Source organism: Dama dama, chromosome 24 (assembly GCF_033118175.1).
Source record: "Dama dama isolate Ldn47 chromosome 24, ASM3311817v1, whole genome shotgun sequence".
In the NCBI taxonomy this organism is placed as follows: domain Eukaryota; kingdom Metazoa; phylum Chordata; class Mammalia; order Artiodactyla; family Cervidae; genus Dama; species Dama dama.
Genome location: NC_083704.1, coordinates 9,264,236 through 9,292,053, shown reverse-complemented (window position 1 = coordinate 9,292,053; position 27,818 = coordinate 9,264,236).

The following is a 27,818-nucleotide window of genomic DNA, read 5'->3' as shown; positions in this document are numbered from 1 at the left end:
AACTTTTAGGACTGTTATAAAGTATATGGAATATAAGCTGTTTTAACTTTCTAAACGTCAAAAAATGTTTTAATTTTAAAAAGTATCAATACATCTGGTCATAGGGATTAATATCCAATAAATACAAATAGCTCTTACAACTCAACATCAAAAAAAAATTAAAAATGGGCAGAAGATCTGAATAGATATTTTTCCATAGAGGAAATGCAGATGGCCAACAGGCACATGAAAAGATGCTCAACATCAATAATCATCAAAGAAATGCACATCAACTCAAAATCACAATGACATATCACCTCACGCCTATTAAAATGGCCATCATCAAAAAGAACACAAATAACATATGCTGGAGAGGGTGTGAAGAGAAGGGAATCTTCCTACACTGTTGGTGGGAGTGTAAATTGGTACAGTCACTGTGAAGAACTGTATGGAGGTTTCTCAAAAAACTAAAACAGAACTACCATCAGTTCAGTTCAGTTCAGTTCAGTTGCTCCGTCGTGTCGACTCTTTGTGACCCCATGAATCGCAGCACACCAGGCCTCCCTGTCCATCACCAACTCCCGGAGTTTACTCAAACTCATGCCCATCGAGTCGGTGATGCCATCCAGCCATCTCATCCTCTGTTGTCCCCTTCTCCTCCTGCCTCCAATCCCTCCCAGCATCAGGGTCTTTTCCAATGAGTCCACTCTTCGCATGAGGTGGCCAAAGTATTAAAAGTAGGGAAAACCACTAGACCATTCAGGTATCACCTAAATCAAATCCCTTATGACTATAAAGTGGAAGTGAGAAATAGATTTAAGGGACTAGATCTGATAGACAGAGTACCTGATGAACTATGGACGGAGGTTCGTGACATTATATAGGAGACAGGGATCAAGACCATCCCCATGGAAAAGAACTACCATATGACCTAGCAATTCCATTCCTGGGCAGCTATCTGAAAAAAAAAAAAAAAAAACACACTACCAAAAATATGTATGTACTCCAGTGTTCATGGCAGCATTATTTACAATTGCCAAGATATGGAAACAACTTAAGTGTCCTTCAATAGATGAATGGGTAAAGAAGTGGTATAGGTAGGTAGATAGGTAGACAGACAGACAGACAGATACAGTGGAATACTACTAACCCATAAAAACAGAAATCTTGCCATTTGTAGCAACATGGATGGACTTCTATGAAGTTAAATCAGACAGACAAAGAACAAATACTGTGGAATCTAAAAAGTACAACAAACTAGTGAATATTAAAAGAAGCAGACCCACAGGTATAGAGAACGGACTAGTGGTTACCAGTGAGGAGTGGGGGAGAGGGTAATGCTTAGATTTTTTTTTTTCATGGTTTAACTGCTTTAACTTTCAATAACATCAAATCTACAAAATGTAGACCACAAATATCAATAAAACTTAAAACCAGCTGTTTCATCAGTGGTTAAATTTAGTATTCACAAAACATCCTTGCATTTGAAAATAATTTAGATTCAATTTTTCTCACTTTGCAAGAATGCTCATGTATGTACAGTAATTGAGAAATGAGAGCCCCTTAGAAATTGTATTTGTTCTTGTAGTGAAATGATTTCAAAGCAAAGTAATGAAAATTCTTCCAAGTGTTTATAGAAAAAGAGTATGGTTAGTATGAAATGGAAATCCAATTTAACATATTTTATATAAATTAGAACTTATAATAGTCATAATGTTCATGTTGGCCACAAAGAAAAGTGTCAACTCTGTCAACATAAGCTCGAAAGAAGATGATAAATATTGATGTGGACAGTTCTTCTCTAGGTGTGCTCAGCATCAACTAAATCTTTCAGTTTCCTTAACAGTCTGCATTTTTCTGTCCTCAGTTAGAGAGATGAGCATCACCAGACATTCACCAGTCAGAAGATACTCTCTGGAAAGTGACTGTCTATTTAAGCTAGTTAAGCTAACCTGTGGGTCAAAAGAGTTCATCACTTGGATTAATAAACTGATTCCAACCCAATCTCGAATAGTAACAAGTGAATGTGGGTCTAAGTCTCAGATAGTCTATGCAGAAACACTAGTTCTACAGGCACGAGCAACGGCTCATACAACAACCCTTAAGCACAGAAGTACCATTCATTGCCAAACTGTGGAAATGGCTTAGCCATCATCATGGCATGCTTCACACAGAAAACTAAAATTCTACGGGTTTTGCTGACTGAATATTTAATACTCATAACCCTCTATGAGTTAACTTCAATCACTTCCTCCATTTTACAGATACAAAAGCAAGTGCTAAGAGATTCAGAGATATCCCAAGATCAAGCTAGTGACAGATTTGGGATAGGAATCTAGCTTTGCATGTCTCAGGGTCCCAGTTCTTAACCATTATTGTCACAAGAACTCCTTGCCTCTACCACCCAAAACAACAAGCCCAACAGTCTCATCATTTTCTTTCTCCCCCCCCCCCAGTATGCAAGATGTTAAATACACACACACCCTATAACACAAAACCATATCTCATCTTATAGAGCCATATCTCACTATGGAACTAAAGGCTTTTCATACTAATCATACCATTCTGAGGTCAAGTCTCGTATCTTTTTCCCCAAATTCCAAAGAGATAGACTCTGAGAGTCTGCAGTCCTAAAAGAGATCAACAGGGTATCGAGCTCCATTAAGAAGGCAACAGTAAGGACTTCCCTGGTGGTCCAGTTGGCTAAGACTTTGCATTCCCAATGCAAGATGCCTGGGTTCAATCCCTCATCAGGAAATTAGATTCCACACACCACAGTTAAGAGTTTGCATGCCACAACTAAGACCCAGTGCAGCCAAATAAATAAATAAAAATAGATATATATATTTTTTAAAAACCCAGAACAACACTGATGACAGAAATTAAAGGGGAAAAAAAGAAAGCAACTTCAGTGACAGAGCAGAGACTGCAGTGCAGTGAAGCCACTGCTGGGTCTCCACATAGCAATCAGTAACCAGAGAAGAAAGACGCCCAGTCCATCTCCACTGAACCACACGACACTAAGAACAGCTACCTGGCTTTTAGTGTCTTATTTTCCAGCCTTTCCCCTGCTAACATCAGGCAGAGGCTTCTGTCCTTCAGGAATTCATATCTAATTTGCTAATGGGAATTTAATTTGCTGAGACTAAAGCTGAAGCTCCAATACTTTGGCCACCTGATGCGAAGAGCTGACTCTTTGGAAAAGACGCTCATGCTGGGCAAGACTGAAGGCAGGAGGAGAAGGGGACGACAGAGGACGAGATGGTTGGATGGCATCACTGCCTCAATGGACATGAGTTTGAGCAAGCTGTGGGAGATGGTGCAGGGAAGCTTGGCGTGCTATAGTTCATGGGGTCACAAAGAGTGGGGCACGACTGAGCGACTGAATATCAACAACAATGGGCTCAACAATACTGATGAGTGGATCTATAGAGAAGTAAGATCGCCAACTTATTTCATATTCCACAGTCCCCAAAACATCAAGATGTCTTTCCAGTTATTCTACGGAGAATTCACCCAAGGCTGAAGAGCACCACCCACCACGGAGGTGGCCGTGCTTCCCTTGAGGTGGAAGTGAAGAAGTCACCTGCTCCGTGTGAGAGTCCATCACACTAATGTGGACGTGTCAATATCAGATGGACACAGAATCTCTTCTTGTTTTGCTCATGGCTTTTTCCCACAGCAAACATTTATTCATAAAAGAATAAATGTTTTTCATTTATATTTATATCACGTAGTCTCTAACACCCACTCATGCTCCAGTAGTAGCCCCATTCACAGCTGATCTAGTAACAGACACTTTAGAATCTGTTTTTGTGAGGAAATGAACAATAATAATATAGAAAGGGTATGAGAGCCTCATTGTTTTCAAGCCTTATTCTTCATTTCCGTATTAATGATGCATCGTAAAACTTGTACAGAAATTTTAATACTTTCTTTGATACAAAATGATCAAGAAGGAATCTAAGCTTACTCCTTAAACAAAATAGTTGACTATTTGACTGCTAAAGGAATACAGCTCCCTCAATAACTTCTCTCTTCCACAACTATTTTAAAAGAACTCACAGGAGTTTTGGTCCATGTGGGTTCTTTTAACTGAATATGTTTATATTGAAGTGAGTGCAGACTCCCCTTAACAGAGGTAAAGTTCCACAGACAGTAGAAGGCAAAAGTGAAATTCCCTTTGCAAATCATCACACTGGATATCAATACATATTTCTCAATACATTCAACGTCTTTTTTTCTCCAAAGAGGAAACAGATCTCTGTTACTTTGGGCATTTAGGGATGGATGGTTTACATTTATGAGTCGCATTATACAGCAAGTGTGCACATTTGAGCAATAAAATCACACACAGGACAGCAAGATGGTCACTTACATAAGGGTTCATGGTAACTGGGATATTTGCGGTCACAGGAAATACATCAACTCATCTCTCCAGGATTTGCATTTATTGAAGAGAACATCAAATGGAATCACTGATGGGACTTAAATTACTTTCTTCCTTCACCCTCTTTGTTTACCCCACATTTTCATTTTCAAGCTGAAACAAATTGTGAGGTTTATTTTTTAAGAAAACATCCATCATACTTCAAACTCAACTCTCTCATTCTCTCTTTTTTAATAGCACAATGCCCTCAAGACCCATCCATGTTGATGCAAATGACAGGATTTTCCTCTTTTATTGCTTAATAATATGATATTGTAGATACACCATGTTTTCTTTATCCATTCATCCATCAATGGACACAGGTTGTTTTCACATCCTGCTATTGTAAATAACACAGCAATACATTTGGGGGTGCAGATATTTTTTCGAGTTAGTGATTTTGTTTCTTTAGGATAAATTCTGGGAAATGAAGCTGCTGGATCACATAGCAACTCTTAATTTTTTGAAGAACCTTCAGACTTTTTCCATCATGGCTATACCAGTATATACTTCCATGAATCATTCCCTTTTCTTAGTTCCATCTCTTGGAAGAGCTTAAAGTTGGTTCCATAAAAACTTCAGTTAACAGTAGGGGTCATCAGAAAGATGGAAGTTATGTCTATAAAATAAAAATAACTGATGCTGGGGGGGAGGAGAGGGTGGAGCAGAGTGAGAGAGTAGCACTGACATGTCTACACTAGCGTGTGTCAGAGAGACAGCGCGTAGGACGCTGCAGGGAGCACAGGGGGCTCCTCGGTGCTCTGCGCTGACCCAGAGGGATGTGAGGGGTGGGACTGCTGCGGAGGGAGGGAGGCCTGAGAGGGAGGGGATATATGTATACGTATTCACATTGTGGGACAATAGAAACTAACACAACATTGTAAACCAATTATACTGCAATTTAAAAAAATGATGCTGGACAAAACACAACAAGTATGACTACACATGTTTTCCCCTAAAAAACTGTATGTTCCAATTAATTCCAAATGTTCATGGGGGATACCAGCCCAGGCTCAAGCCACATGCAACCAGTGAGACCAGGAAGGAAGTTTTAGAGTGGATGAAACTAAGCTAGATCCAGAGGTAAGCCCAAGAGATCCTCAGAGTTCAAGCTCAGGCTTATTGTGGTAGGTATAGTCATTAGGGGAGAAGGTACAGTTGAGCCAGTGCACCCATCAGAGAGAAGTCCAAGGTGACAGATGGGAATGCAGAGAGCAGCAAAAGTTCACTGTAGTCCCTGGACATCTGTTCATAAATGACCAACTTCTGTTCCTGGGAATCCAGACAAGAGACTAGGTGGGAACCCTGCCAAGAGTCAGCTAAGCCATGAGGGTTAAGTGTCAGAACAGGAGAAATTATAATCCCTCATTCTGAAATCAAGCACATTTGTGCTGGATTCTGGTTCTGCTGCACATAAGTAATAGCAAATGGTCATTCAATGGTAACACTAGCCAGACAGGCCAGCATTCAGATAATCCAGAAGGATTTTTTTAAAGCATTTATTTGACTGCACTAGGTCTTAGTTGGACACCTGGGATTGCTTGTTGCAATGCACAGGCTCCTCTCCAGTTGTGTGTGAAGCCTCAGAAGTTGTGGCATGCAGGCTTAACTACCCCGCATATGTTGGGTCTACCCAATTCCCCAACCTGGGATCAAACCCACATTCCCTGAATTGGAAGGTGGATTCTTAACCACTAGACCACCAGGGAAGTCCCTATTGAGAAGGACTGAGGATAAATTGACCATATGTACAGCAGAGGGTCAAGTGCGGGAACACATCCTGAAACTGGTCAACCTGGGGAGGTAGGTAAGGGGGAGGGGGTAGTGGGCCTAGGGCTGGCTTTGCAGGTGAGCTATCTTTGCTGCTACCATTAAATCAAGGGTTCCACACCTGGTTTAATGATTTGCTGTCACCATACTGAAATTCTCAATAATATTTTAACATTTTGCACTGGGCCCCAGGAATTATGTGGCCATTATGTGTTGGCCATTATGGATGCCAAAGACATTTTGAACACTGAAGATATTGCAAGGACCCATGCATGTTGGGATAAGGCTCCATTGATAAGGATTGGTTTAGACCTGTTGGAAAACAGTAAAAAAAAAAAAAAACAAATTTGACAGAAGAATGGGCCCATCTGTTTAACAACAATGATAACTATATAATTTTCTCTCCAGCAATTATGAATGAGAATGTAAGTGGGTGCTAATAATAAGATACAACACAACAGGTGTGAACTGTGACTCTCCTGGTCAGAATGGGAGAAAAGGTCACCCTCTCAATAAGCCACTCTAGCAAAATATTTTGAAGTTATTCTTAAAGGGCAAAGCTGGAAATAAATGAGGATGATGACTACAAAGCACATGTGTTCATAGAAAATTCAGGTCTGTTTTTGGAGGTGGAGGGGAAAAGTAGTTATTTTCTGATATTTGAAAGGGTAATCAATCAGAGTAAAATTTTGTGGAGCCAAAAACTCTCTTTGCAAAACTGCCCACATGTTGATCACTGCTGAGGTACATGGAATTCATTACACCATTCTCTCTACTCTGATGTATTTGGAAATTTTGTAATAACCAGTTTTAAAAGTAAAAAAAAAAAATAACTTAGATGTTTTTGTTAGATTTATTCAATTTGAATAAATATTTAAGTCCTTTAAAATATTATTTTATTAATAATCTGCCATAAAATTACTCTGAAAAATAAAAAGGAAAGCAACTTGATTTGAGAATGATTTGAGTGTCGAGTGTTCTCCAATCACCCAAGTAAATAAACAGTGTTGTTGCCAGAATTTCTATATTGAGGGCTTTAGGGATATGAATCTAATTGGAGAAATAATCAGAAAGTCTGTCTTGAAGATCTGTTTACATAGAAATCACATTATTTTTATTTAGATTTCAAGTTGATTTTGAATGGCTTGGATGGTTGTGATGGAGAGCTTAGGGGACATTAAAGCCTCCTGTATTACTCCCAAGAGATGAGACTGTACTGCAGATTCAAAGAAACCCCAAATCACAATGGCTTAAGAATAATTAAGGGTTTGTTTCTGGCTTGCGCTACTGTCTGTTGCGAGTTAACAAGGTGCTTTGCCCGGCTCACTCACTGAAAGATCCAGACCATGGGGACCCCACTATCTTGTAACTGAGACATGTGGTCCCTCTGTCCTGTGTTGGGAGATGGAGGCTGCAAGGTCGCACAGCCTCCAAACACAAGTGACATGCCATCGCCACCAGTATCTCAGCTGAAATCTGTCTTGGGGTACCATCTGATGGCACAGGGAAGAACAATGCAGGGAAGCAAGAGGAATATTTGGTTAGTATCACTGTCTCCCAAACATACCCTATGGACAACACGGCAAAAAAGTAAGGCTCATGATTTTTCGGGTCTTAAGTCCTAAGAGTCTGAGCTGAGTGCCAAATGAGAATTAAAATGGCATTTATCAGTTTGGGACATATTTGTTTGCCAATGAATAATGAAAAGAAGGTTGCAGGGTGAAATTTTAACTTTGTCGATCACTAAATAGTGTTTTATTTTCATATAAGAGGCATGATTAGTCAAATGAATATTAACACAATTCATTCAAACCAGCAGAGCTGATTTTTGTAACTGCCAACACTTTCCTAGCCATTGCCACAGATGACAGTCATGTTTATTGTAAGATCAGTGATGACTTTAGCTAACTTTTGCATGCATGCGTGCTCAATTGCTGTCAAGTCCAGCTCTTTGCAACCCGCCATGTACTGTAGCCAGCCAGGCTCCTCTGTCTGTGGGATTTTCCAGGCAAGAATACTGAAGTGGGTTGCCATTTCCTTCTCCCAGGGATTGAACACACATCTTCTGACCCAGGGATTAAACCCGAAGATGACCCAGGCATCCTCTGCATTGGCAGGTGGATTCGTTACCACTGAGCCACCTGGGAAGCCTTAGTTACCTTTGCCTGCACAGCTCACTACCAGCCTGGCTCAGCTGGGTGGTTTCACGTGGGGTCTTTCCAGGCAATTAGATGGTGGCAAGAGCTACCATCGTCTGAAGGCATCTTTTCTCCCAGGTTCACCACTTCTGCAGGACACTGGGAGCAGGTGGTGATTGCCTGACCATCCCTCTCTTTTCACGCAGCCTCTTCACAAGATGAATCCAGGCTCCGCACAGTCTGTAATCGTAGGGTAATGGGGCCTCTGCGTGGCAGACGGCTTCTCCTAGAGTAAGCATCCCAAAAGCATGAGGCCTATACTGCAAGATTTCTCAGCACCTCAGCTTGCAAGCCCCACAGTGTCACCGCACTGCACCCCACTGGTCAAAGGTGCAAGAGAGGGCCCCCTGAGCTCAAGAGAGGAAGGAAGGCAGAGGTGTGAGGACTGGGAGGCTTGATTCATTGGGTGCCATGTTGAGAGACAAGCTATCATTCACCACACCTTTTAACTAATCAGACCCTAACTTCCTATACTCTAAGTAGTTCATTTTCAAACTCAAGTCCACATTTGTAAGGTTTATATCAGTCTAGTTTGTTTTCCCTGTTTTGTCCTTATCCTTTAAAGAAACTGTGAATGGCCATGACGGTTTGCAAATGCATAAAAACTGGTATCAGGTTCCCTGATCTCTGGATTTAAAATGCTAGGATGTCAACTCTAGTTAAGAACATCATTTTGCTATTCTGGCCAGATTGTCAAATATCTGAATGCAAGTATCAGGATGAATGGAAGGATTAGAGAGGGTAGTTCAAGGTTTCTACCTCACATACACAATCAGACAAATGGTGTTGGGGTGGGTGTGGGTGGTTGGTGTGTGTGTGAATATGGAAGTGGCCATGTATAGGGGAGTGACTGCGTGAGAGTGGGTATATGTGTGGGGTATGTGTGTATGTGTATGTGTGTGTGTGAGTATGTGTCTGTCTGTAGGTACATATAACACAGCTGTCTAAAGTCCACGGCTTAGCATGAGCTGTGAGGCCAACGAGCTCCTTACTTAGCAAAAACAACTCAGATTAGACAAGGTTCCTCTGTAACCATTACTGAATAAGACAAAAACAAGATGACTCCATAATTAGATCTAAGCAAGAGAGGAAAATAAAAACCACTATCCACATCAGAAAACAGACCAAACATTCCCCAGACAACATAACCTCACCTCCCAGCAGTACTCAATCCAGAGCAAACCCACCTCCTCACCCTGACCAAAACCTCCCAACCCAACACCACAGCTCACTGTGAGCCCCTCCCAACAGCGAGTCTCTCTGACTCCAGCCCCTTGTCCCCTACATCATGGATTTCCTGGTCCATCATGAGGATCACATCAGCATACCACATCAGAATGACCAGGATGGGAATGTGGGTTCCCCTGGCCCCTGGCCATCTCTCCTCCTACCACAGTGATAAAAACCAACACCAGTGATGAAGAGAAATGCGTTTTACCCCAATTATCAGCTCTGATGAGCCTCAGGGAAGGAGAAGGTGGAAACTAATGACTGACAGCTTCCTTCTGGCATTTCATAGAGTGTGTCCATTCATTCATGCCATAGACATTTCAGGAGCTGAGGACTGAGTTCAACCACAAACTAAGCACAGGGCATGTTTCACAGACAGATATGAAAAAAATACATAATCCAGGAAAAACACTCATTGTAGCCATGTATCAGCAGACCTCTTCCTTCTCTTACAACAAAAACACAGTAAGATAATGAAGTGCTTCTTTCCTCTTTCCTATAACACCAGTCTCTTCAGATCATTCAGCTTTCTTCTCTCACCCTTAAATGCTGTCAGTTCTATCTGCCACTAAAAATGACAACCCTGGGATACCTGGTTGAATTTGCAACTGTTACTTCTTAACATAGCTTTTCTTTTTGATTCACTGGTTTTCCATATTAAGGAGATTAACTGTAAGGTTCTCACCTACCATGGTTTACTAAAGGCCAAGTTTATGAAAGGGCTATGTGCGTGCATGCTAAGTTGCTTCACTCATGTCCGACTCTTTGTGAACCCGTGGACTATAGCCCACAAGGCTCCTCTGTCCATGGGATTATCCAGGCAAGGATACTGGAGTGAGTTGCCATGTCCTTCTCCAGGGATCTTCCTGACCCAGGGATTGAAACTGTGTCTCCTCAAACTCCTGCATGGCAGGTTGATTCTTCACCACTGAGCCACCGGCGAAGTCTATGAAAGGGCTAGTTCTGAATAGTCGCTCAGTCTTAACTGACTCTTTGTGACCCCATGGACTGCCGCAAGACAGCATTCCCTGTCCATCACCAATTCCCGGAGCTTGCTCAAGCTCATGTCCAACAAGTTGGTGAAGCCATCAAACCATCTTATCCTCTGTCATCTCCCTCTCCTCCTGCCTTCAATCTTTCCCAGCATCAGGGTCTTTTCTGATGAGTCAGTTCTTCACACCACATGGCCAAAGTAGTGGAGTCTCAGCTTCAGCATCAGTCCTTCCAATGGATATTCAGGACTGGTTTCCTTTAGGATTGACTGGTTTGATCTCCTTGTAGTCCAAGCGACTCTCAAGAGTCTTTTCCAACACCACAGTTCAAAAGCAGCATTCTTCAGTGCTCAGCTTTCTTTAACTCTCACATCCATACATGACTGCTGGAAAAACCACACCTTACAGATGGACCTTTGTCAGCAAAGTAATATCTCTGCTTTTTTTAATTTCTTTTTTTATTGAAGGATAATTGCTTTACAGAATTGTGTTGTTTTCTGTCAGTCCTCAACATGAACCAGCCACAGGTATACACATATCCCCTCCCTTCTGAGCCTCCCTCCCATCTCCCTCCCCATCCCACCCTCTAGGTTGATACAGAGCCCCTGTTTGAGTTTCCTGAGCCAGACAGCAAATTCCCATTGGCTGTCTATTTTACATATGGCAATGTAAGCTTCCATGTTACTCTCTCCATATATCTCACCCTCTCCTCCCCTCTCCCCCTGTCCATGTGTCTATTCTCTATGTCTGTTTCTCCATTGCTGCCCTCTAAGTAAATTCTTCAGTACCATTTTTCTAGATTCCATATATATGTGTTAGAATACATATTTATCTTTCTCTTTCTGACTCTCTTCATTCTGTATAACAGGATCTAGGTTCATCTACCTCATCAGAACTGACTCAAATGCATTCCTTTTTATGGTTTAATATTCCATTGTGTATATGTACCACAACTTCTTTATCCATTCATCTGTGGCTGGACATCTAGGTTGCTTCCAGGTTCTAACTATCATGAATAGTGCTGCAATGAACAATGGGATACATTTGGATTTTTCAGTTTTGGTTTCTTCAGGGTATATGCCTAGGAGTGGGATTGGTGGGTCATATGGTGGTTTTATTCCTAGTTTTTTAAGGAATCTCATAGCGTCTTCCATAGTGACCTATCAATTTACATTCCCACCAGCAGTGCAAGAGCATTCCCTTTTCTCCACACCCTCTCCAGCTTTTATCATTTGTAGACTTTTGGATGAAGGCCATTCTGACCGGTTTGAGGTGATATCTCATTGTAGTTTTGATTTTCATTTCTCTAATAATGAGCAATGTCGAACATCTTCTCATGTGTTTGTTAGTCATCTGTATATCTTCTTTGGAGAAATGTCTGTTTAAGTCTTTTCCCACTTTTTGTTTGGGTTGTTTGTTTTTCTGGCATTGAGTTGTATGAACTGCTTATATATTCTGGAAATTAATCCTTTGTCAGTTGTTTCATTTGCTATTATTTTCTCCGATTCTGAGGGTTGTTGTTTCACCTTGCTTATAGTTTCCTTTGCTGTGCAAAAGCTTTTAAATTTAATCAAGTCCCACTTGTTTTGTTTTTATTTCAGTTACTCTAGAAGGTGGGACATAGAGGATCTTGCTTTGATTTATGTTATCAAGTGTTCTGCCTATGTTTTCCTCTAAGAATTTTATGGTTTCTGGTCTTACATTTAGGTCTTTAATCCATTTTGAGTTTAGCTTTGTGTATGGTGTTAGGAAGTGTTCTAATTTCATTCTTTTGCATGTAGCTGTCCAATTTTCCCAGCACCATTTATTGAAGAGGCTGTCTTTGACCCATTGTATATTCTTGCCCCCTTTTTAAAAAAGTAAGGTACACATAGGTGCATGGGTTTTTTTTTTGGGGGGGGATATCTTGTTCCATTGGTCTACATTTCTGTTTTTGTGCAAGTACCATACAGTCTTGATGGCTGTAGCTTTGTACTATAATCTGAAGTCAGGAAGGTTGATTCCTCCAGTTCCATTCTTCTTTTACAAGACTGCTTTCGCTGTTTGGGATCTTTTATGTTTCCATAAGAATTGTGAAATTTTTTGTTCAGGTTTGGTGAAAAATGCCATAAGTAATTTGACAGGGATCACACTGAATCTGTAGATTGCATTTGGTAGTATAGTCATTTTCACAATATTGAGTCTTCCTACCCAGGAACATGGAATATCTCTCCATCTGTTTATGTTGTCTTTGACTTCTTTCATTAGTGTCTTATAATTTTCTGTATACAGTTCTTTTGTCTCCTTAGGTAAGTTCATTCCTAGATATTTAATTCTTTTTGTTGCAATGGTGAATGGGATTGATTCCTTAATTTCTCCTTCTGATTTTTCATTGTCAGTGTATAGAAATGCAAGTGATTTCTGTGTGTTGATTTTGTATCCTGCAACTTTGCAAAATTCTCTGATTAGCTCTAGTAATTTTCTGATACTATCTTTAGGGTTTTCTATGTACAGTATCATGTCATCTGCAAACAGTGACAGCTTTATGTCTTCTTTTCCAATATGGATTCCTTTTATTTATTTTTCTCCTCTGATTGCTGTAGTTAGGACTTCCAGAACTATACTGAATAATAGTGGTGAAAGTGGACACTCTTGTCTTGTTCCTGATCTTAGGGGGAATGCTTTCAGTTTTTCACCACTGAGAATAATGTTTGCTGTAGGCTTATCATATATGGCCTTCACTATGTTGAGGCAGATTCCTTCTATGCCCATTTCTGAAGAGTTTTAATCACAAATGGGTGTTGCATTTTGTCCAAGACTTTGTCTGCATCTATTGAGATGATCATATGGTTCTTAAGTTTCAGTTTGTTAACATAGTGTATCACATTGATTGATTTGCGTATATTGAAGAATCCTTGCATTCCTGGATTAAACCCAACTTGATTATAGTGTATGAGCTTTTTGATGTGTTGCTGAATTCTCTTTCCTAAAATTCTGTTGAGGATTTTTGCATCTATGTTCATCAGTGATATTGGCCTGTAGTTTTCTTCTTTTGTGTTGTCTTTGTCTGGTTTTGGTATCAGGGTGATGGTGGCCTCGCAGAATGAGTTTGAAAATGTTTCTTCCTCTGCAATTTTTTGAAAGAATTTTAGAAAGATAGGGATAAGCTCTTCTCTAAATGTTTGATAGAATTCTCCTGTGAAGTCATCTGGTCCTGGGCTTTTGCTTTTTGGGAGATTTTTGATCCCAGCTTCAATTTCAGTGCTTGTAATTGGGTTGTACATAATTTCTATTTCTTCCTAGTTCACTCTTGGAAGACTGAACTTTTCTAAGAATGTGTCCATTTCTTCCAGGTTATCCATTTATTACCATATAGTTGTTGATAATAGTCTCTTATAATCCTTTGTATTTCTGCATTGTCTATTGTAACCTCTCCTTTTTCATTTCTAATTTTGTTGATTTTATTCTTCTCTCTTTTTTTCTTTTGAGTCTGGCCAAAGGCGTGTCAATTTTATCTTCTCAAAGAACCAGCTTTTAGTTTTATTAAGCTTCACTATTGTTTCTTTCATTTGCTTTTCATTTATTTCTGCTCAAATATTCATGATTTCTTTCCTTCTACTAACTTTGGGGGATTTTTGTTTTTCTTTTCCCAGTTGTTTTAGGTATAAAGTTAGGTTGTCTATTCAATGTTTTTCTTGTTTCTTGAGGGAGCATTATATTTCTATAAACTTTCTTCTTAGAACTGCTTTCACTGCATCCCACAGGTTTTGAGTTGTTGTGTTTTCCTTGTCATATGTTTCTAGAAATTTTTTTAATTTCCCTTTTTATTTCTTCAGCAACTTCTTGGTTATTTAGAAACGTGTTGTTTAATCTCCATGTGTTTGTGTTTCTTATAGTTTTTTTCTTGTAATTGATATCTAGTCTCATAGTGTTGTGGTCAGAGAAGATGCTTGATACGATTTCAATTTTCTTAAATTTACTGAGGTTTTATTTGTGACCCAAGATGTGGTCTATCCTGGAGAATGTTCCATGTGCACTTGAGAAGGTGTATTCTTCTGCTTTTGGATGGAATGTCCTGAAGATATCAATGAGATCCATCTCATCTAATGCATCATTTAAGACTTATGTTTCCTTATAATTCTCTGTTTTGATGATCTGTCAATTGCCATGAGTGGGGTGTTAAAGCCTCCTACTATTATTGTGTTACTGTCAATTTCTCCTTATATGTCTGTTAGTGTTTGTCTTATGTATTGAGGTGCTCTTATGTTGAGTGCATAGATATTTATAATTGTTATGTCTTCCTCTTGGATTGGTCTCTTGATGATTATGTAGTGTCCTTCCTTATCTCTTATAATCTTCTTTATTTTAAGGTCTATTTTGTCTGATATGAGGATTGCTACCCTAACTTTCTTTTCCTTCCCATTTACATGGAATATATTTTTCTATCCTCTCACTTTCAGTCTACATGTGTCTAGGTCTGAAGTGGGTTTCTTGTAGACAGCATATATATGGGTCTTGTTTCTCTGTCTATTCAGACAGTCTGTGTCATTTGGTTGAAGCATTTAATCCATTTATTTTAAAGTAATTATTGATATATATATTCCTATTACCATTTTCCTAATTGTTTAAGGTTGATTATGTAGATCTTTTTTCTTGTATTTCTTGACTGCATAAGTCCTTTTAATATTTGTTGTAGAGCTGGTTTGGTGATACTGAATTCCCTTAACTTTTGCTTGTCTGAAAAGCTTTTTATTTCTCCATCAGTTTTGAGTGAGATCCTTGCCAGGTCCAGAAATCTTGGTTGTAGATTTTCCCCTTTGACTACTTCAAATACATCCTGCCATTCCCTTCGGGCCTGCAGAGTTTCTGCTGAAAGATCAGCTGTTAAACATATGGGGGTTCCCTTGTATGTTACTTGTTGCTTCTCCCTTGCTGCTTTTAATAGTCTTTCTTTGCATTTAGTCTTAGTTTGATTAGTATGTGTCTTGGTGTGTTTCTCCTTGAGTTTATCCTCTATGGGACTTTTTGTGCCTTTTGGACTTGATTGACTATTTCCTTTCCCATGTTGGGGAAATTTCGACTATAATCTCTTCAAAAATCTTCTCATACCCTTTCTTTTTCTCTTCTTCTGGGACCCCTATAATTCAAATGTTGGTGTGTTTGATATTATCCTAGAGGTCTCTGAGACTATCCTCAGTTCTTTTCATTCTCTATTTTGTTCTTCAGAAGTTATTTGCACCCTTTTATCCTCCAGCTCACTGTATTTTTCTGCTTCAGATATTCTGCTACTGATTCCTTCTAGAGTATTTTTAATTTCAGTAATTGTGTTGTTTGTTTCTGTATGTTCATTCTTTAATTCTTCTAGTCAGTTCACTTCAGTTCAGTCGCTCACTCATGTCCGACTCTTTACGACCCCATGAACCGCGGCACGCCAGGCCTCCCTGTCCATCACCAACTCCTGAAGTTTACTCAAACTCACGCCCATCAAGTCGGTGATACCATCCAACCTTTTCATCCTCTGTCATCCCCTTCTCCTCCTGCCCCCAATCAGTCCCAGCATCAGGGGCTTTTCCACTGAGTCAACTCTTCGCATGAGGTGGCCAAAGTATTGGAGTTTCAGCTTCAGCATCAGTCCTTCCAATGAACAACCAGGACTGATCTGCTTTAGGATGGACTGGTTGGATGTCCTTGAAGTCCAAGGGACCCTCAGGAGTCTTCTCTAACAACACAGTTCAAAAGCATCAATTCTTTGGTGCTCAGCTTTCTTTATAGTCCAACTCTCACATCCATACCTGACTACTGGAAAAACCATAGCCTTGACTAGATGGACCTCTGTTGGCAAGGTAATGTCTCTGCTTTTTAATATGCTATCTAGGTTGGTCATAACTTTCCTTCCAAGGAGCAAGTGTCTTTTAATTTCATGGCTACAATCACCATCTGCAGTGATTTTGGAGTCCAAAAAAATAAAGTCTGACACTCTTTCCACTGTTTCCCCATCTATTTCCCATGAAGTGATAGGACCAGATGCCATGATCTTAGTTTTCTGAATGTTGAGCTTTAGGCCAACTTTTTCACTCTCCTTTTTCACTTTCATCAAGAGGCTTTTTTAGTTCCTCTTCACTTTCTGCCATAAGGGTGGTGTCATCTGCATATCTGAGGTTATTGATATTTCTCCCAGCAATCTTGATTCCAGCTTGTGCTTCTTCCAGTCCAGCATTTCTCATGACGAACTCTGCATATAGTTTAAATAAGCAGGGTGACAATACACAGCCTTGACATACTCCTTTTCCTATTTAGAACTAGTCTGTTGTTCCATGTCCAATGCTAACTATTGTTTCCTGACCTGCATATAGGTTTCTCAAGAGGCAGGTCAGGTGGTCTGGTATTCCCATCTCTTTCAGAATTTTCCACAGTTTATTGTGATCCACACAGTCAAAGGCTTTGCCATAGTCAATAAAGCAGAAATAGATGTTTTTCTGGAACTCTCTTGGTCTTTTGATGATCCAACAGATATTGGCAATTTGATTTCTGGTTCCTATGCCTTTTCTAAAACCAGCTTGAACATCTGGGAGTTCACGGTTCATGTATTACTGAAGCCTGGCTTGGAGAATTTTGAGCATTACTTTACTAGCATGTGAGATGAGTGCAATTGTGCAGTAGTTTGAGCATTCTTTGGCATTGCCTTTCGTTGGGATTGGAATGAAAACTGACCTTTTCCAGTCCTATGGCCACTGCTGAGTTTTCCAAATTTGCTGGCATATTGAGGGCAGCACTTTCCCAGCGTCATCTTTCAGGATTTGAAATAGCTCAACTGTAATTCCATCACCTCCACTAGCTTTGTTCATAGCGATGCTTCCTAAGGCCCACTTGACTTCACATTCCAGGATGTCTGGCTCTAGGTGGATGATCACACCATCATGATTATCTGGGTCGTGAAGATCTTTTTTGTAGAGTTCTGTGTATTCTTGCCACCTCTTCTTAATATCTTCTGCTTCTGTTAGGTCCATGCCATTTCTGTCCTTTACCGAGTCCATCTTTGCATGAAATGTTTCCTTGGTATCTCTAATTTTCTTGAAGAGATCTCTAGTCTTTCCCATTCTGTTGTTTTCCTCTATTTCTTTGCACTGATCGCTGAGGAAGGCTTTTTTATCTCTCCTTGCTAGTCTTTGGAATTCTGCATTCAAATGGGAATATCTTTCCTTTTCTCCTTTGCTTTTTGCTTTTCTTCTTTTCACAGCTATTTGTGACCCCATGGACTATACAGTCCATGGAATTCTCTGGGCCAGAATGCTGGAGTGGGTAACCTTTCCCTTCTCCAGGGAATCTTCCCAGCCCAGGGATCAAACCCAGGTCTCCCGCATTGTAGGGAGATTCTTTACCAGCTGAGCCACCATGGAAGACCCTTAATTCTTCTAGGTCTTTGTTAATTGACTCTTGCACAGTCTCCATTTTGTTTTCAAGGTTTTTGATCATCGTTACTATCATTATTCTAAATTCTTTTCCAGGTAGTTTGCCTATTTCTTCTTCATTTATTTGGACTTCTGCGTTTTTAGTTTATTCCTTCATTTGTGTGGTAGTTCTCTGCCTTTTCATTATTTTTTTTTTCACTTATTGTGTTTGAGGTCTCCTTTTCCCAGGCTTCAGGGTTGAATTCTTTCTTCCTTTTGATTTCTGCCCTTCTAAGGTGGGTCCAGGGGTTTGTTTAAGCTTGTACAGGGTGAGATTTGTGCTGAGTTTCTGTTTGTTTGTTTGTTTGTTTGTTTTTCCTCTGATGGGCAAGGCTGAGTGAGGTGGTAATCCTGTCTGCTGAAGACTGGGTTCGTATTTTTGTTTTAATTGTTGTTTAGATGAGGCATTCTGCACAGGGTGCTACTGGTGGTTCAGTGATGCTGGGCCTTGTATTCAAGTGGTTTCCTTTGTGTGTTTCCTTTGATACAACCTAGGGTGAGTTCTCTGGTAGTCTATGGTCTTGGAGTCAGTGCTCCCACTGAAAGGCTCAGGTCAGGGACAGAGATTCCACAAGTGGTTTGTTATGTCATCAAGTGATATTAAAACAAAAATGCAAGAATGAGAAACCAAAGATGAACACCAGAGAAATGTCAGTTGCAAAATCAGGGAAACAATAATTAAAATAATGGAATATACACAAATACATATACACCCATGAGCAAAGTGAAAAGAGTCCAACAAAAATAAAGTACAGTAACTGATCTCATGAAGAAAGTAAACAAAAAATTATGTTTACAAGTTAAGAACAAAACTAACTAAAGCACAAACTGGAAAACAAAACTAAAGCAAGGTGCCAAGTAGGGAGTAAAGCAATGGAAACCAAATTAACAAATATGTTGAGAGGAAAGGACAGAAAGAAAAGAAAGAAATAGATATGCAAAGTTAAAGAGAGCTAGATGAAGAAGATTTATATACATTAAAGATTAACTGCAATGGGATAAGAAGAGTAGGAAAGGGAAAGAAAGGAATAAACATAGAAAAAAATATAATGGGTTTAAAACAAATAAAATTATAGAAAAGAAAAAAAAATGGAAGGAGAAAGAAAACAGGAAAAACAAAAGGAAAACTACACAGAACTGCAAAAGTCCAACATAGAGGCAGAGATATGTCTCTACTTTGAAATATGCCATCTAGGTTGTCATAACTTTTCTTCCAAGGAGCAAGTGTCTTTTAATTTCATGGCTGTAGTCACTATCTACACTGACTTTGGAGCCAAAAACATAGTTTCTCACTGTTTTCATTGCTTCCCCATCTATTTGCCATTAATTATGGAATCGGATGCCATGATATTCGTATTTTGAATGTTGAGTTTTAACACAGCTTTTTCACCCTCCTCTTTCACTTTCATCAAGAGGCTCTTTAGTTCTTCTTTGCTTTCTATAAGGATGATGCCATCTGCTTATCTGAGGTTATTAATATTTCTCCCGGAAATCCTGATTCCAGCTTGTGCTTCATCCAGCTCAGCATTTCACATGATGTACTCTGCATATAAGGTAAATAAGCAGGGTGACAACACACAGGCTAGATGCACTCCTTTCCCAATTAGGAACCAGTCTGTTGTTCCATGTCCAGCTCTAACTGTTGCTTCTTGACCTGCATACAGATTTCTCAGGAGGCAGGTAAGATAGTCTGGTACTCCCATCTCTTGAAGAATTTTCCATAGTTTGTTGTGATCCACAGAGTCAAAGGTTTGGCATAATCAGGAAAGCAGAAGATGTTGTTCTGGATTTCTCTTGCTTTTTTGATGATTCAGTGGATGTTGGAAATTTGATCTTTGTCCTCTGTCTTTTCTAAATCCAAACTGAACATCTGGAAGTTCACGGTTTCCTGTATGTTGAAGCCTGGCTTGAAGAATTTTGAGCATTACTTTGCTAGTGTGTGAGATGAGTGCAACTGTGTGGCAGTTTGAAGATTCTTTGGCATTGACTTTCTTTGAAATTGGAATGAAAACTGACCTTTTCCAGCCCTGTGACCACTGCTGAGTTTTCCAGATTTGCTGGCATATTGAGTGCAGCATGTTCACAGAATCATCTTTCAGGATTTGAAATAGCTCAACTGGAATTCCATCACCTCCACTAGCTCTGTTCATAGCGATGCTTCCTAAGGCCCACTTGATTTCACATTCCAGGATGTCTGGTTCTAGGTGAGTGATCACACCATCATGGTTATCTGGGTCGTGAAGATCTTTTTTTGTACAGTTCTTCTGTGTATTCTTGCCACCTCCTCTCAATATCTTCTGCTTCTATAGGTCCATACCATTTCTGTCCTTTATTGTGTCCATCTTTGCATGAAATGTTCCCTTGTATCTCTAATTTTCTTGAAGATATCTCTAGTCTTTCCCATTCTAGTCTTTCCCTCTATTTCTTTCCATTGATCACTGAGGAGGGCTTTCTTATCTCTTCTTCCTATTCTTTGGAACTCTGCATTCAAATGGGTATATCTTTTCTCTTCTCCTTTGCCTTTAGCTTCTGTTCTTTTCTCAGCTATTTGTAAGGCCTTCTCAGACAACTATTTTGCCTTTTTGCATTTCTTTTCCTTGGGGATGGTCTAGATCCCTGCCTCCTGTACAATGTCATGAACCTTTGTCCATAGTTCTTCAGGTACTCTTTCTATCAGATCTAATCCCTTGAATCTATCTGTCACTTCCACTGTACAATCCTAAGGAATTTGATTTAGGTCATACTTGAATGGTCTAGTGAAGGAAGTCTCCATTATCTTCATTACCCCCACCATAGTTTGGTCTCAGGTCAAACAACAGGGATGGAACACAGCCCCACCCATCAACAGAAAATTGGATTAAAGATTTACTGAGCATGGCTCTACCCATCAGAACAAGACCCAGTTTTCCCCAGTCAGTCTCTCCCATCAGGAAGCTTCCATAAGCCTCTTATACTTATCCATCAGAGGGCAGACAGAATGAAAACCACAATCACAGAAAACTAATGAAACTGATCACATGGATCACGCATTGTCTAACTCAATAGAACTATGAAGAATGCCATGTAGGGTCACCCAAGATGGACAGGTCATGGTGGAGAGTTCTGCTGAAATATGGCCCATCCACTGGAGAAGGGAATGGGAAAACACTTCAGTATTCTTACCTTGAGAACCCCATGAACAGTATGAAAATGCAAAAACATACGACACTGAAAGACGAACACCCCAGGTTGGTAGGTGCCCAATAAGCTCCTGGAGAGAAGTGGAGAAATAACTCCAGAAAGAATAAAGAGATGGAGCCAAAGCAAAAACAACACCCAGTTGTGGATGTGACTCATGATGGAAGTAAAGTCCAATTATGTAAAGAGCAAAACTGCATAGGAACCTGGATTATTAGGACCATGAATCAAGGTAAATTGGAAGTGGTCAAACAGGAGATGGCAAGAGTGAACACTGACATTTTAGGAATCAGTGAATTAAAATGGACTGGAATGAGTGAATGTAATTCAGATGACCATTATATCTACTACTGTGGGCAAGAATCCCTTAGAAGAAATGGAGGAGTCCTCATAGTTAATAAAAGACTATGAAATACAATACTTGGATGCAATCTCAATAATGACAGAATGATCTCTGCTCGTTTCCAAGGCAACCCATTCAATATCACAGTAATCCAAGTCAATGCCCCAACCAGTAATGCTGAAGAAGCTGAAGTTGAACAGTTCTATGAAGACCTATAAGATCTTCTAGAACTAACACCCAAAAAAGATGTCTTTTTCAACATAGGGGACTGGAAGACAAAAGCAGGAAGTCAATAGACATGTGGAGTAACAGGCAAGTTTGGCCTTGGAGAATAGAATGAAGCAGGGCAAAGGCTAACAGAATTTTGCCAAGAGAATGCACTGGTCATACCAAATACCCTCTTCCAACAACACAAGAGAAGACTCTACACACGGACATCACCAGATGGTCAATACTGAAAATAGATTGATTATATTCTTTGCAGCCAAAGATGAAGAAGCTCTATACAGTCAGCAAAAAAAAGACCAGGAGCTGACTGTGGCTCAGATCATGAACTCCTTATTGCCAAAGTCAGACTTAAATTGAAGAAAGTAGGGAAAACCACTAGACCATTCAGGCATAACCTAAATCAAATCCCTTATGATTATACAGTGAAAGTGACAAATAGCTTCAAGGGATTAGATCTGATAGAGTGCCTGAAGAACTATGGATGGAGGCTCATGACAGTGTACAAGAGGCAGGGATCAAGACCATCCCCAAGAAAAAGAAACGCAAAAAGGCAAAATGGTTGTCTGAGGAGGCCTTACAAATAGCTGAGAAATGAAGAGAAGCTAAAGGCATAGGAGAAAAGAAAAGAATGCAGAATTGAATGCAGAATTCCAAAAAGTAGCAAGGAAAGATAAGAAAGCCTTCCTCAGTGATCAATGCCAAGAAATAGAGGAAAACAATAGAATGGGGATGACTAGAGATCTCTTCAAGAAAATTAGAGGTACCAAGGGAACATTTCATGCAAAGGTGGGCACAATAAAGGACAGAAATGGTATGGACTTGACAGAAGCAGAAGATGTTAAGAAAAGGTGGAAAGAATACACAGAAGAACTGTACGAAAAACGTCTCCATGACCCAGATAATCATGATGGTGTTATCACTCACCTAGAGCCAGACATCCTGGAATGTTAAGTCAAGTGGGCCTTAGGAAGCATCACCATGAACAAAACTAGTGAAGGTGATGGAATTCCGGTTGACTTACTTCAAGTTCTAAAAGATAATGCTGTTAAGGTGCTGTACTCAATATGCTAGCAAATTTAGAAAATTCAGCAGTGGCCACAGGACTGGAAAAGGTCGGTTTTCATTCCAATTTCAAAGAAAGGCAATGCCAAAGAATGCTCAGACTACCACACAGTTGCACTCATTTCACATGCTAGCGAAGTAATGCTCAAAATTCTTCAAGCCAGGCTTCAACATACAGGAAACTGTGAACTTCCAGATGTTCAATTTGGATTTAGAAAATGCAGAGGAAGCAGAAATAAAATTTCCAACATCCACTGGATCATCGAAAAAGCAAGAGAATTCCAGAACAATATCTACTTCTGCTTTATTGATTATGCCAAACATTTGACTGTGGATCACAATGAACTATGAAAAACTCTTCAAGAGATGGACATACCAGACCACCTTACCTGCCTCCTGAGAAATCTGTATACCAGTCAGGAAGCTTGTATACTCTAACTGTATACAACAGTTAGAGCTGGACATGGAACAACAGACTGGTTCCAAATTGGGAAAGGAGTACATCTAGCCTGTGTGTTGTCACCCTGCTTATTTACCTTATATGCGGAGTACATCATGAGAAATGCTGGGCTGGATGAAGCACAAGCTGGAATCAAGATTTCCGAGAGAAATATCAGTAACCTCAGATATGCAGATCACACCATCCTTAAGGCAGAAAGTGACGAGGAACGAAAGAGCTTCTTGATGAAAGTGAAAGAGAAGTGTGAAAAACCTGGCTTAAAACTCAACATTCAAAAAATGAATATCATGGCATCCGGTCCCATCACTTCATGGGAAATAGATGGGGGAAACAATGGAAACAGAGAGAGACTGTATTTTGGGGGCTCCGAAATCACTGCAGATGTGACTGCAGCCATGAAATTCAAAAACGCTTACTTCTTGGAAAAAAAGCTATGACCAACCTATACAGCATATTAAAATGCAGAGACATTACTTTGCTCACAAAGGTCCATCTAGTCAAAGCAGTTTTTCCAGCAGTTATGTATGGATGTGAGAGTTAGGACTATAAATAATGCTGAGCACCGAAGAATTGATGTTTTTGAACTGTGGTGTTGGAGAAGACTCTTGAAAGTCCCTTGTACTGCAAGGAGATCAAACCAGTCAATCCTAAAGGAAACCAGTCCTGAATATTCATTGGAAGGACTGATGCTGAAGCTGAAACTCCACTACTTTGGCCACCTGATGTGAAGAACTGACTCATTGGAAAAGACCCTGATGCTGGGAAAGATTGAAGGCAGGAGGAGAGGGAGACGACAGAGGATAAAACGGTTGGATGGCATCACTGACTCAAGGAACATGAGTTTGAGCAAGTTCTGGGAATTGGTGATGGACAGGCAATGCTGTCTTGCAGCAGTCCATGGGGTCACAAAGTGTCAGACAGGACTGAGTGACTGAACTGAACTGAGCATATCTCAGCCCATCAGAACAAGACCCAGTTTTCCCCACAGTCAATCTCTCCCATCAGGAAGCTTCCTTAAGCCTCTTATCCTTATCCATCAGAGGGCAGACAGGATGAAAACCACAAATACAGAATACTAACAAAAAGGCTAAAGAGTCATCAATTCATCAATTGATTGTTCTGCCCAAAACTTTACACTGATGCTTTTTGAGACAGAATGCTTGGATTTGTGACAATTACCCAAAGAAAAAAACTTTCTATTTCTAAATCATAGGAGGATAGCTGTTTCATATTTAGAAGAAATGTTCTGAATGTGAGAGGGAAAATTAAATGGGAGGGTTGAAATTTTTCTAAAGAGAAGTTCACAATATACATTTAAAAAATGATCACACTTCCAGTTTATCACTTCATATTCCAGAGTTGAAGACAGTCGCCATTCTCATTTGTCTGTTTCCTTTATTCAAAGTGCAATATACAGGAGGAGCCAAGATGGCGGAGGAGTAGGACGGGGAGACCACTTTCTCTCCTACAAATTCATCAAAAGAATATCTGAAGCACAGCAAACTTCGCAAAACAACTTCTGATCGCTAGCTGAGGTCATCAGCCGCCCAGAAAAGCAGCCCATTGTCTTCGAAAGGAGGTAGGACAAAATATAAAAGATAAAAAGTGAGACAAAAGAGCTAAGGACGGAGATCCGTCCCGAGAAGCGAGTCTTTAGAGGACGTTTCCAGACACCGGGAAACCCTCGCACTGGCGGGCCTGGGGGAAGTGTTTGAATCTCGGAGGGCAACCTGACTGGGAGGGAAACAACAAATAAAACCCACAGATTAGGAGCCTAAAAGCAACTCTCAGCAGAAAAGTACCCCAGACACCCGCATCCGCCACCATCAAGTGGGGGCGGCACGGAGAGGAGCGGGCGGCATTGCTTGGGGTAGGGTCCGGGCCTGAGTGCCCTGAGGACAATCGGAGGGAGCTTTTGTGAGCTGCCAACTTGAACTGTGGGAGAGCAGGGAAGAGAGAGAAAATTGACCGGCCGGAGCACGCTGCGGCCGTTCGCGGAACGGGGGAACTGAGAGAGTCCGGAGAGGGGCTCGCAGACTGCGGACCGGCCCAGACCCGCCAGAGGCGGGAGCAGGTCGCGGCGAGACACAGGGCGCAGGCACCCGACCGACGCGGGGACTGGGGCTGGGGACGCAGAGGGCAGAAGGCGCGCGCACACGACTGGCGCCGGCAGAAACCGAGACTGGGACCGCGGAAGGGAACGGGTGCGCCGCACCCGGGGAGAGTGCGCCTGTCAAGCTCCTGGCTGCCTGGACCGCTCTGACCGGGAAGGCACAAGAGCGGACGCAGCCTTTTCTTCCGCGCTTTTGTGGAGCACCCGAGGGCTGGAGCTGCGCGCGGCGCGCTCCATGTGGAGCGGGCGGGATCCTGAGCAGGGCAGACCGAGAAAGCAGCGCCAGCCCCTCCCCGCAGCGCCAGCCCCTCCCCGCAGCGCGACGGAACTAGCTACCCGAATAAGAGTCCACCTCTGCCCGGCTGTGTCAGGGCGGAAATGAGGCTCTGAAGAGAACGGCAAACAGAAGCCAAATAAACAAAGGGAACCGCTTCAGAAGGGACCTGTGCAACAGATTAAAATCCCTGTAGAAAACACCGACTACACCGGAAGAGGCGTGTAGACATCGAGAAGTGTAAGCTGGAACGAGGAGCTATCTGAAACTGAGCCGAACCCACACTGACCGCAACAGCTCCAGAGAAACTCCTAGATGTATTTTTACTTTTTTTTTTTAATTTTTTCTCTTTTATTTTTCTTTAAAATTCCCTATTACTCCCCCATCACTCCTTAACTTTCATTTTCATAGATTTTTACGATTTTTTTTAATTAGGGAAAATTTTTTTTTTCTTTTTCTTTTTTTCTCCTTTTTCTCTTCTATTTTTCTTTTCCTCTTATTTCTTTTAAAGTCCTCTAGTACTCCTCTACTACTCCTTAATTTTCATTTTCAATACACTATAACCTTACCAAAAAAAAAAGAAGAGAGAGAGAAGCCCTATTTTTTAAACTGAACTTCATATATATTTAAAAAAATTTTTTTGTGTGTGTTTTGGTTTTTGTTTGTAATATAGTATTTTTAAGAGTCTAATCTCTACTCTAGATTTTTAATTTTTGTTTTTCAGTATATGATATAAATTGTGAACAGTTAAGAATCCAATATTCAGTTCCCATTTTTATTCAGGAATGTGTTGATTACTCTCTCCCAACCTTGACTTTCTGTTTTCTACCTCAGAACACCTCTAATTCCTCCTTTCCCCTTCTCTTCCCAATCCAATTCTGTGAATCTCTGTGGGTGTCTGGGCTACGGAGAACACTTTGGGAACAGAGAAATGCATAGATCTGTCTCTCTCCTCTTGAGTCCCCCTTTTTCTCCTCCTGCTCGTCTCTATCTCCCTCCTCCCTCTCCTCTTCTTCATGTAACTCTGTGAACCTCTCTGGGTGTCCCTAACGGGGGAGAATCTTTTCACCATTAACCTAGAAGTTTTGTTATCAGTGCTGTGTAGTTGGAGAAGTCCTGAGACTACAGGAAGAATAAAACTGAAATCCAGAGGCAGGAGACTTAAGCCCAAAACCTGAGAACACCAGAAAACTCCTGACTACATGGAACTTTAAGTAATAAGTGACCGTCTAAAAGCCTCCATACCTACACTGAAACCAACCAGCACCCAAGAGCCAATAAGTTTTACAGCAAGACATACCAAGCAAATTCTCCAGCAATGCAGGAACATAGCCCTGAACATCAACATACAGGCTGCCCAAGGTGACACCTAACACATAGACCCATCTCAAAACTCATTACTGAGCACTCCATTGCTCTCCAGAGAGAAGAAATCAAGCTCCACGCACCAGAACACCAACGCAAACTTTCCTAACCAGGAAACCTTGACAAGCCAATCGTCTAACCCCACCCACTGGGAAAAGCCTCCACAATAAAAAGGAACCACAGACCTCCAGAATACAAAAAGCCCAGTCCAGACACAGCAATCTAAACAAGATGAAAAGGCAGAGAAATACCCAACAGGTAAAGGAACATGAAAAATGCCCACCAAGTCAAACAAAAGAGGAGGAGATAGGGAATCTACCTGAAAAAGAATTTAGAATAATGATAATAAAAATGATCCAAAATATTGAAAACAAAATGGAGTTACAGATAAATAGCCTGGAGACAAAGATTGAAAAGATGCAAGAAATGTTTAATAAAGACCTAGAAGAAATAAAAAAGAGTCAATTACAAATGAATAATGCAAAAAAAAAATGAATAATGCAATGAATGAGATCAAAAACACTCTGGAGGGAACCAAGAGTAGAATAACGGAGACACAAGATAGGATAAGTGAGGTAGAAGATAAAATGGTGGAAATAAATGAAGCAGAGAGGAAAAAAGAAAAAAGGATCAAAAGAAATGAGGACAACCTCAGGGACCTCTGGGACAATGTGAAACGCCCCAACATTCGAATCATAGGAGCTCCAGAAGAAGAAGACAAAAAGAAAGGCCATGAGAAAATACTCGAGGAGATAATAGCTGAAAACTTCC